This window comes from Salmo trutta, chromosome 32 (assembly GCF_901001165.1).
Source record: "Salmo trutta chromosome 32, fSalTru1.1, whole genome shotgun sequence".
Taxonomy (NCBI): domain Eukaryota; kingdom Metazoa; phylum Chordata; class Actinopteri; order Salmoniformes; family Salmonidae; genus Salmo; species Salmo trutta.
Window position 1 is genome coordinate 26,436,614 of NC_042988.1, and position 18,283 is coordinate 26,454,896.

General features: G+C 45.2%; 1 protein-coding gene across 2 annotated transcripts in view; it reads right to left on the reverse strand.

The window, feature by feature from the left end:
* adgrl1a (adhesion G protein-coupled receptor L1a) overlaps nucleotides 1-17,719 on the reverse strand; it is a 205,246-nt gene extending 187,527 nt beyond the window's left edge. For both annotated transcript variants that reach the window (XM_029728547.1, XM_029728546.1), the window contains exon 1: nucleotides 17,057-17,719. The gene's annotated coding sequence lies outside the window, so the exon portion shown is untranslated. The remainder of the gene's footprint in view (nucleotides 1-17,056) is intronic.
* Nucleotides 17,720-18,283: the final 564 nt, after the last annotated feature.

Here is an 18,283-nt window from a genome sequence, read left to right on the forward strand (position 1 = left end):
CCATTTCCAAACTCTCGGCTCCCACTGTTACTGTGACAGTCAGTGAAATCTGTCTCAATTGTTCCATTGTGGAAATTGATGGAGAAACATGATACAATACGTTGTAAATAATGGAGCTTCTTCTAGCCGGAGAGGGGCCGGGACCGGGAGACTACGACAGGGGCAGACAAGCCTGCTGGAGCCAAGAGTGTTAGAGAGGACAGCCCTGAGAGATAGGAAAGACAGGGGGGGAGAGAGAGAGAGAGAGTTAGAGAGAGAGAGAGAGACGCAGAGAGAGACATGGAGAGACACAGAGAGAGAGACAGAGATAGAGAATGACAGAGAGAGAGACAGAGAGAGACATAGAATGACAGAGAGAGAGAGACAGAGAGAGAGACAGAGGAAGAATGACAGAGAGAGTGAGAGAGAGAGGGAGAGAGAGAGAGGGAGAAAGAAAGAAAGAAAATGTGAGGAACTAAGAGAAAGGAAGGCGAGGGGAAGAGAGGGCGGTAAACAATGTACGGTTTCATTCCGTGCAAATTCTCCTGATATTTCATGGTCATTAGTGCTTTGTACCATCCCTCACACACATATCTACACACACCCACACACATGACCACACAAACACGCACACACACACAGATAAATGACTAGGGGGGCAGGAGGGGGGAAGTATTTGAGTGTAGCACAAGCTGCAGGAGGACAGACAATGGTGTCATCTTAAACCATTACCGCATCTATTCGCTCTACACACCACTACTAGCTATGCTACTACACACACACACACACTCCCGGGCATCAGATGTGAAACGTCCGCTATCGTCTCAGGGGGGATGGAGGGATGAGGGAGCAGAAATAAATTGTTCGTGTGCTCCATAGTAACAGCTCCCCTCTAATTGAGGACTGGCTAGCGTTCCTCTAACTGTGACGGACTGGGAGAGAGTAAATATGCTCATCTGTTACATGAAACAAAATGGTTCCTACTCACAGCATGCCAGGAATTCTAGTATTATCATTAGAATCAGTGTTTAATGGCGTTTAATTCGGTGCTTAACAGCAACCAAAGGCCCTATTTGTGTTTTTTTCCTAACCTTTCTGAGATGCAGATTTTTGGCTCGTTATTTTGATGACTTTTAACTGGTGGCCAGGATGAAGGAGATCCCTGAAGAACTAAAACACCGCTATATTTCACTTGAAGTAATTCAACGGAAGCTAAAACAACATTATTAAAATATTCAAGTGAGCATCAATATGCTAGAACATCCCTTGTCCTGGGCTCATCTAAAACGCTATGGAAACGACAGGAGACTGATACGACCACATATTCACTAACACATACAGCCACTTTCCCCATTCACATTTGTTTCACATCCAACCAGAAATTCACATTCACATTGTACAGTCGGTCCACGTCCGCGCTGGCACTCAAATCCAGCCGCTTCTTTCTGCATGCAGTGTGGGATCCTCCGCAGGTCAGTGTGGTTAAGGCTGACACTTTCTGTCAACAGGCCTATCACTAACCCTCATTAGTCGCTCAGTTACACTCTTTCTCTGCCTCACTCCCTCACTCACACCACTCAAGTCATCATTTGCTCCCTTTGTTTTGATTAAACACTCATTCACAAGTCGTTCACAAGTCGTTCACAAGTCGTTGACAAGTCGTTCATGAGTCGGTCCCTCATCCCTCACCCATTGAGTCACTTGTTTTGTTCACTCTCACCCTAATTCACTTCATTCCCCTCCCTCACCCACTTGCACTCTGATTTTCTCATTTGCCCTCTTCCCTCCCTCCCTCCCCCCTCCCCCTCTCTCTCTCTCTCCCTCCCTCTATCCATTCCAGACTCACAGGTTCTCTTCCCCCTTCATTCTCACCCACTCGCTCGTTCATATCTCACTTATTGTTCTGTTCACTCATCCTCTCGTTCCTACCTGCCCCGCCCCCTCATTACGCCACTGTATGACACAATCACTCACCTCCTGTTCCTATTCATCCCCCATAATTCTCTCTGCCGCCTCTGTCTGCTGTCTCGCAAGATATGTGTCCCAATAGTGCACTACTTTTGACCAGGGCTCATAGTGTTCTGCGGTCAAAAGTAGTGCACTATATAGGGAATAGGGTGCCATTTGGGACTCCAGAATCATTCCCTCTGTAGTGTGTAGACAGGCCTCCCCTCATCCCTCTCATTCCCTCTGTAGTGTGTAGACAGGCCTCCCCTCATCCCTCTCTGTAGTGTGTAGACAGGCCTCCCCTCATCCCTCTCATTCCCTCTGTAGTGTGTAGACAGGCCTCCCATCATCCCTCTCATCCCCTCTGTAGTGTGTAGACAGGCCTCCCCTCATCCCTCTCAATCCCTCTGTAGTGTGTAGACAGGCCTCCCCTCATTCCTCTCATCCCCTCTGTAGTGTGTAGACAGGCCTCCCCTCATCCCTCTCATCCCCTCTGTAGTGTGTAGACAGGCCTCCCCTCATCCCTCTCATCCCCTCTGTAGTGTGTAGACAGGCCTCCCCTCATCCCTCTCATCCCCTCTGTAGTGTGTAGACAGGCCTCCCCTCATCCCTCTCATCCCCTCTGTAGTGTGTAGACAGGCCTCCCCTCATCCCTCTCATTCCCTCTGTAGTGTGTAGACAGGCCTCCCCTCATCCCTCTCATTCCCTCTGTAGTGTGTAGACAGCCTCCCCTATCCCTCTCATTCCCTCTTAGTGTGTAGACAGGCCTCCCATCATCCCTCTCATTCCCTCTGTAGTGTGTAGACAGGCCTCCCCTCATCCCTCTCATTCCCTCTGTAGTGTGTAGACAGGCCTCCCATCATCCCTCTCATTCCCTCTGTAGTGTGTAGACAGGCCTCCCCTCATCCCTCTCATTCCCTCTGTAGTGTAGACAGGCCTCCCCTCCTTTTCAATGAAACATTTAAGAGCCCCTTTAAGTGCTAATCAGGTTGTCATCCATGTGGCCAAAATCACAGGCTCTGATAAATAAAGTATTTGTTGGCTAACGTTAGAGCACGGCTGAGTGGAGTGTGTTTAAACAGGTAACACAGCCAGGAGTGCATTCCGAGTGCAGCTGGGGGATCGATACCAATGGCCCTGTAGCGCCCTGAGATGGTGAACAGCAACAACGTGAGGATACCAACGGCCCTGTAGCGCCCTGAGATGGTGAACAGCAACAACGTGAGGATACCAACGGCCCTGTAGTGCCCCGAGATGGTGAACAGCAACAACGTGAGGATACCAACGGCCCTGTAGTGCCCTGAGATGGTGAACAACTACAACGTGAGGATACCAACGGCCCTGTAGTGCCCTGAGATGGTTAACAGCAACAACGTGAGGATACCAACGGCCCTGTAGCGCCCTGAGATGGTGAACAGCTACAACGTGAGGATACCAACGGCCTTGTAGTGCCCTGAGATGGTGAACAGTACCAACGTGAGGATGAGCAGATACAAATGTTTATTTCTTCACTCCCTCGCTATTGCCTCTCCTCGTCTAAAAATACATCTTGTCATCTTCCCATCCAGCATATACATCCGCTCTAATTCCTAACTCCCAAGTGTGTGTGTGTGTGTGTGTGTGTGTGTGTGTGTGTGTGTGTGTGTGATTCATAACCAAATACAACATCCTCCTCCTCTAAAAACAGACCAACAATCTCCTCTATTCCAACCAGCTGACTACATCATCCAATTCCAATCACCCCATCATACCCCACTATGCCCAATTACTTATACCCCAATCTCTCTTCAACAGCCATACTGCCCACCTACACCCAGCTATGCCCTTTCACCAAACTCTACCCTCACCCAGTTTGCTCAATCCCATCCTGTTATCTCCCTATAATCATGCTGACACTAAGCCCTACAGATGTAGGATCTTAATATGAGCCAGTTTGCTGCAGAACGAAAATAATCCTGCAGCAACAGGAAATGTGAATTATTATGTGGATTATAATTAATGGACCTCTTTTGTAGGGATTGATAGGTTTTTCGTTACGGCAAATCAAGTCTGACATTTTAAATGGAAATGACAAACTTCAGAAGCCTTTTTATACCTTGAATACACTACTGTGCAGGAAATTTCTCAGCAACAAGAGCGTGATCAAATTAAGATCCTACATTTGTATGTCAAATTGCCCCCCCTAACCCCCCCACACACGCACACACCCCATGTCCCTCTCACCCTCCAGACCCCTCTATCTCCACACCGTGCAGACAGTCTACCCTGAGCACAAACACCCAACCTCTCCCTCTGTGCTCTTTTCCCCAGCTTTGATTTTCTGTCCATCAAGGGGGCGTGGATTAGCGCTCTCTTGTTTATCTGCTCGTCAGTTTTATCTATCTATCACAGAGCCATCCGCTCTGGCCCCCGCAGCCCGGCCACTGCATTAATCCCATATCAGCCGGCCAACCATCCATCACGCTGCTGTCTATCACGTCAGATCCATCATCCGCCCATCTGTCTCCAGCTGCCCCATACACAGGGATGATCTCCACGCAGAGGGGCCGCAGGGAGAGAGGGAGAGAGGGGGAATAGAGGGCGGTAGAGTGAAATTGAGAGAGAGAGAGAGAGAGAGGAAAGAGGAGAGCGAGATGGGGAGAAATGTAGAAATAGAATAAGGGATAAATTGAGAGAGAGTGAAGGATAAAATTACACTCTGCATCCCCTCCCTACTCCTTCCTTCCTTCCTTCCTTACCTCCCTCCCTCCTTCCATACTTCCTTCCCTCCTTCCCTCCCTCCCTAACTCCCTCCTGTCCTGCTGACAGTATTCCCTTCATGTCACTACATGCTTATTACCCATTCTGTTTGTTTCCCTGTAATTTGTTTGTTTTCCTCGCCTTGCTAATTCCAGCCAGTGGGAAGAGTGCCAGGCTACCAGCGCAAGCTAGTACACCGCTGAGGAAGAGGAGGGGTCATACACTCCCCATAAACTCCCATAAAGCCCTGGTGCATGCTGGGAGGATCCCTGGCCCCTCCCTTTTCAGTAGAACAGTCACTGCAGAGCAGGGATAGGCTGGGGATATTGTCTAAAGCCTCCAGCTTTAAAATGGCTCAATATCTGGGTTCATTCAGGGTCATTTGTATTTCCATCCATATCTGCTAACATGTGGGGTGAGTGAGAGGGCACGTGTGCTCAGGAGTGAAGGTGAGTGGAGGGCGAATACTAGGACAGAGACAGGATGTGGGAGTGGACAAGGGAGCATGTTAGTGCACTCAGGGGCAGGTGAGAGTACACAAGCAGGAAGAGGCTAGATGTGACAAATAGGCAAGTGAGTGCAAAGCCATTTTGGTTAGGGTACACTGAGTATACAGTGGCATAAGCTAGTGCGAGGTTAGATGATTGTTCATGTTAGTAGACAGATGGTGGAGGAGCATGACGAGGGTATTGAGTGGCAGCCAGGTGAGTGCACCATGCAGCAAATACATGCCAAGAAGTAAGTGCAGGGTAGAATAGAGGCAATCAGTGCACAACAAGCATACAGTTAGACCAACAGAAGATCATGGGTGTATAAAGGACACAAGGTTAGTGGTTAGTGTACAAAGGGTCAGAGTGACCATCAGTGGAAATGATGCTAGAATAGCCCTGTTAAAAGTCTTATAATAGCCTCAATGCAATTACAGAGTGTCAACCAATTTTACATTGGCTTCATATTTTTCTCTGCAAATCCACAGCAGTCAATAGAGCATATTCTTACATACCGAGTACAAGTTAATTACAGAAATTGTCGCCTTAGAGGTCTTCCCAGAATTATACCTATGCCATGAGTTAGGTGTTTCCCCTAATATTAATGTTACTGTAGGCTACATGGTAATTATAAGATGGGATTTGGAACTTACTGAGTAATTAATAAGAACTTAGAATTTACTTTGGAATTTTATTATGTGTATGTATAATAATTGTAAAGAATTTGTTGTTAACTGACTTGCCTAGTTAAATAAAGGTGAAAATAAACCTCAGATATGAGCTCCTACTGTTGGTAGAGCTTAATCCCCAAGCTCATTCTTTTGGAAAGGAACAACAAAGGAACCCCCTGTATTATTTAAAACCAACACCAGTAGGATACCTTTTGATAAAGGGATCTAGAAATGTAATTCTAAGTCCTTAAGCCTTGTGCCGTCTATAGTGAATATATTTCCGTAGAAATAGGTAGAATGTATAATAATGTTTATTCAATTCAAAGCAAGGTATTTCCATAGTTATCTAATGAAAATGGTGCTGTAACCCAGCAAGGACACTGCATATCATACGGTCAAGGACAGCCAATGTGCAAAAAGTACACAGTAGCAAATGTCAGTCAGAATCAGTGAATAGTCTCTGCAAACGAGATATGTTCATCACAATGGTTATTATGACTAGGGCTGTGACGCTCATGGAATTTTGGTTGACAGTTATTGGCTAGCCAAATGACCGCAGTCACCATAATAGCCGTTCAAATAGCAAAAATGGGAAGGAAAAAAAGACACATTTTCTTCTCTCCTCTGCTCCCAACTGCATGTGCTGCCGTAGAAATAAAACGAAAATTGAGCCAGCCCTAATTATGACTGCAGAATGTCAATGTAGCTACAAACCACAGCCAGTTAACAATTCCAGTTTTTTTTATGAAATACCGTATCTATCCATATATATACCTTTTTATCTACCCCTATTTTTGTTTGGGGTTTCTACATGAACATGGATGAGGAGGATGGAGGAAGGCTCTTTCTTTCATCTATAATGAGCACAAACAAACATCTCCAAACAAATGTTATTGTTTGACTGGCACTGCATCAGGGTAGACAGCTGTCAGGGAGAATCCATCTCTATCCTCAGTAGAACTCAGTTCATTAGCAAGACAGCTTTACTCTGGGTTCCCTGTCCTAGTTGGAACAAACACTACTCTGACATACTGTACCTACCCATATGCAATACAACTTGACTCATCATTCCGCAATACCTGCATGTGTGTATGTGTGTGTATATGTGTGTGTGTGTAAATGTGTGTGTATTTATGTGTGTGTGTGTGTGTGTGTGTGTGTGTGTGTGTGCGTGCGTGCGTGTGTGTATTTGTGGTGTACTATATTGGGGAGTGGTTGTATTATATCAGTTCTCTCTCATGCTCTCATTGCTCTGACTCCAATAAAGGGGCAAAACCGGCCATCCATAACAGATGCAATTACCACTGGCAAAACACACACACACACACACACACACACACACACACACACACACACACACACACACACACACACACACACACACACACACACACAGAGACTGAATTAATCAGGCCTTAGACAAATAGCTGTGTAAATTCAGTGGATAACCAGATCAATAGTGTACACTCAATTCATTTGAGTTCACAGAGACGTCAAATTCTGCATAGTTCCATAACACACTGATTATACGGCCACCACATGAATTCACCAGATCAATAAAACCAATCTTTCAAATAAATCAAGTCACAAGCAAAGCAATGAGCCAATTGAAAGGGGAAAAGGCTGAAAATGCCCTATTCCAGAGGCATTGTAATGTCCACCATGCACTCTGAGCATCAGCAACAACAAACAATAAAATAGTAAAGGAAGACACGTCATAGTAATTGGTTGTATTGGATGTAAGGCCAGTGTTTTGGAGCAGTTTTGAACAGCTGTGGTCAGTGAGGTCAGAACATGACGTGTGGTCACTGGAATACCGTGTTGCTGTAAGGTCATGGTAGGTTAGTCTGTGGTCAGTGTAGTTTATTTGTGGTCTGATGATCTATGACGTGCGGTTTGTTTGTGTATGCAGTGGGATGAGCTGAGTGGAACTGGTAAAGTTCATAAAGATTGGATTGTGTGGTTATTAAACTAGGCCCCAAACTACTGTCTGTGTTAAACTATGGTCACAAAACACGTCTTATATGTGTTATGTTGAAACTATATTCAACACACACTCACTTGAAAGTATTAAGCCTTGAGTTCTGGTCATATTGTACGGACAATGGCAGTGAAGTGGTCCACATTCATTGTTTGTGGCAATGAGCACCATTATAATTATATGGAAAAATAGTTGGTATTGGTATGTCCATTGGCAGTCGTCCATTGGCAGTTGGACAGTGTGGTCAGTGAACATCATAAATCCAGTAGACGTTTTGTAGACGCTGTGGATCGTTGATGATAATAATACAGTAAGGAGCAGAAGGTATGAAGATTGAAGGAGAGAAGAGGGGGAGAGGGAGAGGAGGAGAGGAGAGAGGGAGGGAGCAGGCCACAGGGCTAATCTCAGGTGAGAGATGTATAGTCCCACTGTAATTATAATTCTTAATGAATCTACTCTGGATGCGCTCTCTGGCTCTCTCTCTCTCCCTACCCCCTCTCTCTTTCTCTTTCTCTCTCCTCTCTCTCCCTACCCCCTCTCTATCTCCCCCTCTCTCTTTCTCTCTCTCTCCTCTCTCTCCCTCTATCTCCCCCTCTCTTTCTCTCTCTCTCCTCTCTCTCTCTCTCTCCCTACCCCTCTCTCTCTATCTCCCCCCTCTCTCTGTCTCTCCCCCCTCTCTCTTTCTGCTCTCTCTCTGTCTCTCTCTCCCCCCCTTTCACTCTCCTTTCTCTCATCTACCATCTGCCTAGGTTTTATGCTTTAGCTGTTTTGGCTGATTTTATTTATGAATCTACATTGGCCTGTCACCCCTTTCTTCATGAGCTCCCTCTCTCCTCCTCCCTCTGTTCCTCTAGCTCTCCCTTTCTCCTTCCTCTACCTCTCCCCTGTTCCTTCCAACTCCCATTTCTACAGACACAGGCAAACAAACAGCTGCCGTTGTGTCCTTGTGGTGTCTCCTCTCTCACAGCTCAAACCCTAGCTGACACACACACATGTACACACTCTTCAAACACATCTTCTCCAGAGGGAGTGTTGCGGACATAAATAACAGCTCCCCTCACACACGGCAGAGCTGCACAGTCCTCTGTGGACTGACTCATGTCTCAGGTGAGCACTGCTGCTGCCCTTACGGACCAGGTAACCACTCACACACACAAACACACACACACTCCGGCGCCATGCAGGCTCGCCCCCCTGTTGATGCATTTCTCTTTATCTAGCCTGACGCCTCATGGGAGCTGCTGATTGTTCTAAGAAGACAATGAATAACTTCTGCACTAATTCCTCTGCTCTGAGAGGGTCAGTGGGAGCAAGGAGCAGTGAGGAGCAGTGAGCAGCCAGGGAGGAGCCAGTGAGGAGCCAAGGAGGAGCCAGTGAGGAACCAGTGAGGAGCCAGTGAGGAGCCAGTGGGTCATGTAAAGAGTGGTCTATTAGGGAGAGGAGGTGTCTCTGTGTGGCAGAGAGCGCAGGCTGACAAGGTAATGAGGACAAAAGTGTCAGTATTGATGCCGGTAGAGAGAGAGAGAGAGAGAGAGAGAGAGAGAGAGAGAGAGAGAGAGAGAGAGAGAGGAGAGAGAGAGAGAGGAGAGAGAGAGAGAGAGAGAGAGAGAGAGAGAGAGAGAGAGGAGAGAGAGGAGAGAGAGAGAGAGAGAGTCGCCAAGTGTGAAGAGGTATACTGAGGAGGAGGAGGAAGCTGATACTGGACTGTCACTAATAACACACACACAGGCACACACACACCACACACACCACGTCTCACACACCACAGCTCTGTTTCAACCAATTTGAGCAGCCCATCCCAGCAGCTTCATCACCATCACTGCTTCTACTCCAGCCAACACCCTCCGTCAATCTATCAGAAAAGCATAGGACATGATTGTAGAAGCTATTAGGTCAATTGATCCCCGTTTCCTTTCATCTGGCCGGGATCTACTTTTTCAGACAGACAGGTTCAGCAAGGAGCCCATTTAGCCTAACGAGTAGGAAAGCTTAACTTGGATGGTGCTAATGGTTCACCTCTCTGTCTTTCACCCTCTCTGGGAATGTCTCTTCCCTCTCACTGTCTTAGGAGGAAATACATGGAGAGACATGGGGAAATGGAGACTAGTGGAAAAAATGTGTTCTGAATCCTCTTCATTATTCTAAAAGGGATAGTTCTGAGGAGTATTTCTGTCTGTAATAAAGCCCTTTCGTGGGGAAAAACGAATTCTGATTGGCTGGGCCTGGCTCCCGATTGGGTGAGCTTGGCTGCCAAGTGTATGGGACTATGCTCTCCAAGGCCCACCTATGGCTGCACCCCTCCCCAGTCATGTGAAATCCATTGATTAGGACCTAATGAATTTATTTCCTTATATGAACTGTAACTCAGTAAAATCTTTGAAAATGTTGCATGTTGCGTTTATATTGTTGTTCAGTATATAAGAGTCATACTTTTTAACTTTAAAGGAGCAACCTGCAGTTGCTACATACAATTTTGGGGGGTATAAATTCATGATATGTACCCATTGATTATTGAATAATATCATTTATAAATTCCTCAGAAGTTTAGTTCAACTGTCGTACCCCATCAAAATCCCCCAAAATATATGCTTGTTTTACTCTGTTTGTTATCAAATTAATTGTAAACAAACACTATATAAGCTCAAAAAATGGTTAAAACTACACATGTGTTATGATGGATGGTCAGTCCTTGAATCCATAGCTCTATCTATGAATTTGGGAGTGGTAAAATTTCTCCAACCCCATCCCTCAGCTTTTTACCAAAACAGGGATGGGGAGTTTGCTTTGTTATTGTTTCAACTGCTGATTGCAGCTTTAAGTAAAGAGCATCTATAGCTCTGGCAGTTCCTTGAATAGAAAACACCTTCCATAACAGCTCTCATCATACTATACTGCTCAAAAAAATAAAGGGAACACTTAAACAACACAATGTAACTCCAAGTCAATCACACTTCTGTGAAATCAAACTGTCCACTTAGGAAGCAACACTGATTGACAATAAATTTCACATGCTGTTGTGCAAATGGAATAGACAACAGGTGGAAATTATAGGCAATTAGCAAGACACCCCCAATAAAGGAGTGGTTCTGCAGGTGGGGACCACAGACCACTTCTCAGTTCCTATGCTTCCTGGCTGATGTTTTGGTCACTTTTGAATGCTGGCGGTGCTTTCACTCTAGTGGTAGCATGAGACGGAGTCTACAACCCACACAAGTGGCTCAGGTAGTGCAGCTCATCCAGGATGGCACATCAATGCGAGCTGTGGCAAGAAGGTTTGCTGTGTCCAGAGCATGGAGGCACTACCAGGAGACAGGCCAGTACATCAAGAGACGTGGAGGAGGCCGTAGGAGGGCAACAACCCAGCAGCAGGACCGCTACCTCCGCCTTTGTGCAAGGAGGAGCAGGAGGAGCACTGCCAGAGCCCTGCAAAATGACCTCCAGCAGGCCACAAATGTGCATGTGTCTCCTCAAACGGTCAGAAACAGACTCCATGAGGGTGGTATGAGGGCCCGACGTCCACAGGTGGGGGTTGTGCTTACAGCCCAACACCGTGCAGGGCGTTTGGCATTTGCCAGAGAACACCAAGATTGGCAAATTCGCCACTGGCGCCCTGTGCTCTTCACAGATGAAAGCAGGTTCACACTGAGCACATGTGACAGACGTGACAGTCTGGAGACGCCGTAAAGAACGTTCTGCTGCCTGCAACATCCTCCAGCATGACCGGTTTGGCGGTGGGTCAGTCATGGTGTGGGGTGGCATTTCCTTGGGGGGCCGCACAGCCTTCCATGTGCTCGCCAGAGGTAGCCTGACTGCCATTAGGTACCGAGATGAGATCCTCAGACCCCTTGTGAGACCATATGCTGGTGCGGTTGGCCCTGGGTTCCTCCTAATGCAAGACAATGCTGGACCTCATGTGGCTGGAGTGTGTCAGCAGTTCCTGCAAGAGGAAGGCATTGATGCTATGGACTGGCCCGCCCGTTCCCCAGACCTGAATCCAATTGAGCACATCTGGGACATCATGTCTCACTCCATCCACCAACGCCACATTGCACCAGACTGTCCAGGAGTTGGCGGATGCTTTAGTCCAGGTCTGGGAGGAGATCCCTCAGGAGACCATCCGCCACCTCATCAGGAGCATGCCCAGGCGTTGTAGGGAGGTCATACAGGCACGTGGAGGCCACACACACTACTGAGCCTCATTTTGACTTGTTTTAAGGACATTACATTAAAGTTGGATCAGCCTGTAGTGTGGTTTTCCACTTTAATTTTGAGTGTGACTCCAAATCCAGACCTCCATGGGTTGATAAATTGGATTTCCATTGATTATTTTTGTGTGATTTTGTTGTGAGTACATTCAACTATGTAAAGAAAAAAGTATTTAATAAGATTATTTCATTCATTCAGATCTAGGATGTGTTATTTTAGTGTTCCCTTTATTTTTTTGAGCAGTGTATAATAACATTTATTACAACCAGCAGGACTAAGATCTTCTCCTATACAGTATCATTATTCTTAAGTGCTGTACTTTCATTGTGTTTCAAAATGGCCACTATGGACCTCCAACTCTTTTTCAAGAACAGCATCTTACGAATGTAAATATATTTGAACAGTGAAATAATGGAGAGGGAGGTTGGTGCTGTGCTGAACACTAAGGGCCGAGGCGGGGAGTGCTATGCTGCTGGATATACAACGCCAATTGTTGAGACTCTAGTCTGGCTACATTTGTACTTTTCTTTCCCAGTATGAATGGAATAATCAAGCATGTTGAAAAGGGCAATCAGTCTGCCATTGTGGGCAGCAGGTTGCAGGGTGGTTGTTAGGACTGGTGTGACTTACCAGAGCGCCACACCAATTTGGAGCCAATCCACACACGCACGCACGCACGCACACACGCACACACGCACACACGCACACACGCACACACACACACACACTACTGTGAACGTGGGCAGATCCAAATGAGTTGCCTGGGTGGCTGAGTGGTCCATTGATTGGGCCTCTTTGAGTCTTTTCACAGCTGTAAACCAAGCTCCTTCACAGTCGATAGACACAACCCAAATACGGAGGGCAAACAATCCACTGTGTTGCTACATGGACCCATCAGGCTAATTCTACAGCCCACTCCATTTATGAAAAACAGTCCTCCTGACTGATGTTCTCTGGTCATGTTATAAATGAGGGTGGCTCAAGGATGTGCAGGGGAGAGGGGTGATGGGGTGAGGTTTAATCCCCTCCTTCCAGCCCTCGCCCCTGTTCCAGATGTAGGAGGGCCTGTGTGACTCGTAAAGGCAGTGGCACTGGGATGCTGCAGTTACAGGCTGCTACATTCAGAGACACATTCACCCAGCAACACTTCATAATACAAAGGCCCTGACTGAGCTCCAGCCCCGAACAGCCTCGACTGGGACGCCCTGTTCCCATCGCCTTTGTGCCTCCGCACAACAACCCAGACAATTTCTGCTTGTTGCCCATTGTGTATCTCTCTCTCTCTCCTCCGCTCACCAACTCTCTCTCTCTTCCCCCCTTCTTCTGTCCAATCACTCATAAACATGCATTAACACCTCCACCCTGCAAAGTGTAATCTTGTCAAATACAAAAATAAGAAAAACTAATTACAGATGCAATTTTGAAGAACAAAAACATGATAGGGCACATTCAATTACAATAATTACTTTCAGCGACAGCTGTTTTAAAGCGTCCTTGTCTCTCCATGTTTTTAGGGAGCTGAAACACATACAAAGTTGCCAATCAACTCTGCCTCCGATCCGCCACAATAACTGTCATTAGAATCATAATGGCCTTCCCTGTCAGAAGAAACCTTATCACTCTACACGGCTGGTAAATAACCAGCCAGCACGAGCTGCCAACAGCAGGTAAACACCCTGACCAGTGGGAGAGGAGGATGAGAGAGTAGAGAGAGAGGGAGACAGTGCGAGAGGGAGAGGGAGACAGAGAAAGCAGAGAGAGAAAGCAGAGAGAGAAAGAGAGAGAGAGACAGAGAAAGCAGAGAGAGAGAGAGAAAGCAGAGAGAGAGAAAGCAGAGAAAGAGACAGAGAGACAAAGTGAGACAGAGAAAGCAGAGAGAGAGAAAGAAATAAGAAAAGTAAAATACAGCACATGATAGACAGCCAGATTCTAGGTCAGACGAGGGAGAAAAACAACATCCTTGCATAGACACGTGTGATGTTATTTAAAAAGGTATAAAGATTACTAGCCAGTGTCTATGCACATCACATGAGAGTCAGTTGTACAGCAGCACTGCACAACACACTATGAAAAATGCATGGTGCTACGCAGTCTGTCTGTATCCATCAGTGAACACCTCAACCTAATCCAATGGAATGGACCGGAACAGGCTGACTGATCATGAATTCAGGCTACAGACTCAAATTGAAGTTTTTGCTTATTTTATGGAATATTACATGTTGTAGTGTAACAGCCTGAATTTAAAATGGATTCAATTAAAATGTTGTGTCACTGGCCTACACACAATACCCCATAATGTCAAAGTAGAATTATGTTTTTAGAAATGTTTACAAATTAATTACAAATGAAAAGCTGAAAACTCTTCAGTCAATAACTAGTCAACCCCTTTGTCATGGCAAGACTAAATAAGTTCAGGAGTAAAAATGTGCTAAACAGGTTACATAATAAGTTGCATGGACTCGCAATAATAGTGTTTGACTACCTCATCTCTGTACCCCACACATACAATTATCTGTAAGGTCCCTCAGTCGAGCAGTGACACAACAAAAAAATAGCTGTCTAGCCATGGCTATCAACAAACAACTTGATAGAGCTTGAAGATTTAAAAAAAAAAAAAAGATGTACAAATATTGTACAATCCAGGTGTGCAAAGCTCGTAGAAACGTACCCAGAAAGACTCACAGCTGCAATCACTACCAAAGGTGCTTTTGCAAAGTATTGATTTAGGGGTGTATATACTTCTGTACAAGAGATATTTCTGTATTTCATTTTCAATGCATTTACAAAAATGTCTAAAACCATGTTTTCACTTTGTCATTATGGGGTATTATGTGTGGATGGGTGAGCTTTTTTTGTATCCATTTTTAATTCAGGCTGTAACACAACAAAATGTGGAATAAGTCAAGGGGTATGAATAGTTTCTGAAGGCACTGTATGTACCATTTTTGTAAATGATGATCAGCAGTTCAATGGACCATATGATGCTGCAGGTGTTCCACAGGGCACTGTGTTCTGTCCTGGGTTGTTTGTGGAGGAATTCGTATCAGTGGCGTATCTCTTGACTTGGTTTGTATTAACATATCCATTAAGTCAGCCTTATGAGTAGCTTTGGGGGGTGAACCAATTCATATGCTGAACAGGGTGGACGTTGCTAGGGAAATATGGAGAGGGCCGTAGGAGCCACTAGTGTTATTTGTATGAAAAATAGGTGTGTGTGTGTGTGTGTGTATGTGTGTGTGTGTGTGTCGGTGTGTATATGTGTGTGTGTGTGTGTGTGTGTGTGTGTGTGTGTGTGTGTGTGTGTGTGTGTGTGTGTGTGTGTGTGTGTGTGTGTGTGTGTGTGTGTGTGTGTGTAAGAGCTAGAATATGGATTGAATATAAACATGGCTTTATTTTCATGTAGGTTTGGATACAAATGATTTCTTCAGTACATGTGAACACTTGACTCTTCACATATTAGTATGGCTTCTATTATGACAAGTGCCAAAACGCTGTAGGAATGATTTCAGTGATCTAAATCCACTTCTGATTACTGCCATATTACAACATGGGGGTATCATTAATACCATGCTAATGCCTGACTATTAATCATCCCACTGAAATCCAATAATCATTTTTCCGATGGTGATGTGACACGCAGACAGAGACGCATAAATCCTTCTGTCTTGTCTTCAAGCAGAGAGAATGTTTGGCTTTCAACCAATTCTAGAAGGATGCCAGAGGCTTCTTGAATGCACAAAATAACTGCTTTAATACTAAAGGGATTTGAATTCCAGTGAGCCTGTTATGGGCCTTTTGAAAGAATGGTACAATACCTGCTACTTCTCTGCATATGTGTGGAGTGGACATTAAGATCCATAAAATGTATCCTTCCAAAAGTAACTTTGGCATGTGCTGATGTAGGCTAGAAAAACTGAGTGGCTGTGTCATTATGTTGTTTGTATTATGTTAGTTGCAGGCTTCCATTTCCTCTGTGCCCTTACCCTAAAAAGATCTGTGAAAGTATAGGCCTATTCAGTAGCGAATATGTTCATATGGAGTATGAAGTGTGTGGTGTATAGGCTGGGCTACGGTTTAACGAGGTCGGGGATTAATGCTTTAGTCCCACACATCGGGACGGGCGAGCAGTTCACTTTTGAGCTCTCCTGCGCTCTAATGCGGATTTTCTTGTATAACACGCAATGAGCCTTTAAATGATAAAAGGTGTCTCTCCGTGAGACGACCCGCTACTGTGCTGCTGCTGGAAAATGGGAAAATAGATGGAGGGAGGTAGTACATCACACCGCTTATGCTGCCTCTGTCTCTTCATCGCATTTTTCTTTCACATACGCTCGTTTTTTCTTCATGGGTGGTTGGGCTCGTATAGGGCGCTCCAAGCCAGGCAATTCGTCCAGGCAAGCTTACCACGACAGTTCATCGCTCACTCATACATTAAATGTATTAAGGAAGCTGGCTCGCTCTTCTTCCCCTGTCATCTGCGTACACGTCAAGCCCGTGAATGGCTCAAGTCCTCTCCCATTACCAGTGTCGGACACGGGCAGTCAAATTCAAGCCAAATAGCTGTCGTGGAAGTGATTTTGCGCATAACCATAGATATCAACAGAACGTTGTACAATGTAGTATAGACTAGTTGTATAGACTAGTCCACCGTTTTCAATTTCAGGGAGATTGAGGCTAAATAACATTCAGTGTGCTTAACATTAATAACATTTAACAATGGTCAATTGAATTAGTAATGCATTGCACGTTGCGCTTCAGACATTATGTCCAATATAAATTACCTATTAATGTCCGCTTAGTCAAACACGAGTGTACACACAAAATAACCACACGTTTTAATCATGAAGCAACTGTTGTTGACGCATCGTAAACATACTTCACATATGTCCAAGCATAAAATATCAGTAAATAAAGCTCGTTACACGCCTCTCCACCTCTCTGCCCATGGTGACAGACAGATTCCACCGTCACATTCAGTGCAGAATCCCGTAGACCCAAATAGGCTACATGGGCTATAACATTAAAAACCTTGCTTCGTGTCCTACCTTGATTCCTCCAATCTCCTTCCTTCGTTGCTCAGTATATCTCATTCATTCTTCCTTCCCCCTCTTTTCACTGTCTCCTTCGTTTGTCATTTCTTGGTCTTTCTTCGTGCGGATGCATAAAGATAAACAATTAATAACCTGCTATCTTCAAAACAACCACTGCGAATGAAACGGGGAAAATCCTGCCGGTTAAAAATGACAAAAACAGTGGCGGCGTATCCCTCATATCATGTTTATGCTCAAGGAATTATACCCATATGTGTATCAAAATTAATAGTAATGCGACCTCGCCTCGTTTTAAGACAATTTTTCGTTTAGGCGCTTAAAGGCGGTCCCAGTTCTCCATAACAAGCAATAACGTCTCTAGCCTTGCACATAAATGTGTGCTGCGCAGTCCGTTTGAAATGGTTGTAGATAAGCCGTTTTCAATTTGCCATTGCAAAACGTATCTCTTTTGATGCCTCCCTAAATATTTTAGGCTTCATTGGCTAAATAGCTTGTGTTGAAGGACCGATGTTGGTGGTTAAGAAATTCCATTATAGGCTATCCACAATTGTTGACTCTCAATGCAGATATATCAAACCTGGAACCAAAACACAAATATCAAAGGTTCCTTTACCGACTAATGCCACGTAGAAAATAGCAGTCGTTCTGTCTCCTCCTCTGTCAGTAGCCTATGTCGAAATGTCTGTCGCTGGTAGCCTACAGAGGACTTCTACGCACTCAAGAACATTCAAGTAGTCTATTCTTGCACATTTTGTATGAATGAACTAAAGATTCCAAATTATTGTGTGCGAATATTCATAAATTGATGGTCCCCCACAGCTGAGGCGAACTTCCTCAGCGATGTCAACGGGTAGGCTAAGATTATTTATTGAAAGATGGATGTTGGATAATTTATGTTAAATTGAAAGGCTATCATGCGGCTACAAAATAACAACTAATAGTTCTGCAGATGGTTTGGCTCATATTTCAATAACCAAAAACAATGGCATTTTTTTCCACAAAAGCAAGCAAGTTTAGCTAGTTCATCTTTCCTGTGATGCAAATGTACTATGTCGTTGCCAATGATGACAGACTGGCAGGCGAGGCGCGCATCTGGCTGTTCACCGCGTAGCATTCAGCGTCGCGCATATGTGGTTTATTAAAATCTCGAAATCTCCACCGAGAAGTCTATATTTCAGGTGGAGTCCTCGAGGCGATAATTAGATTCCCTGGTCGACGTTT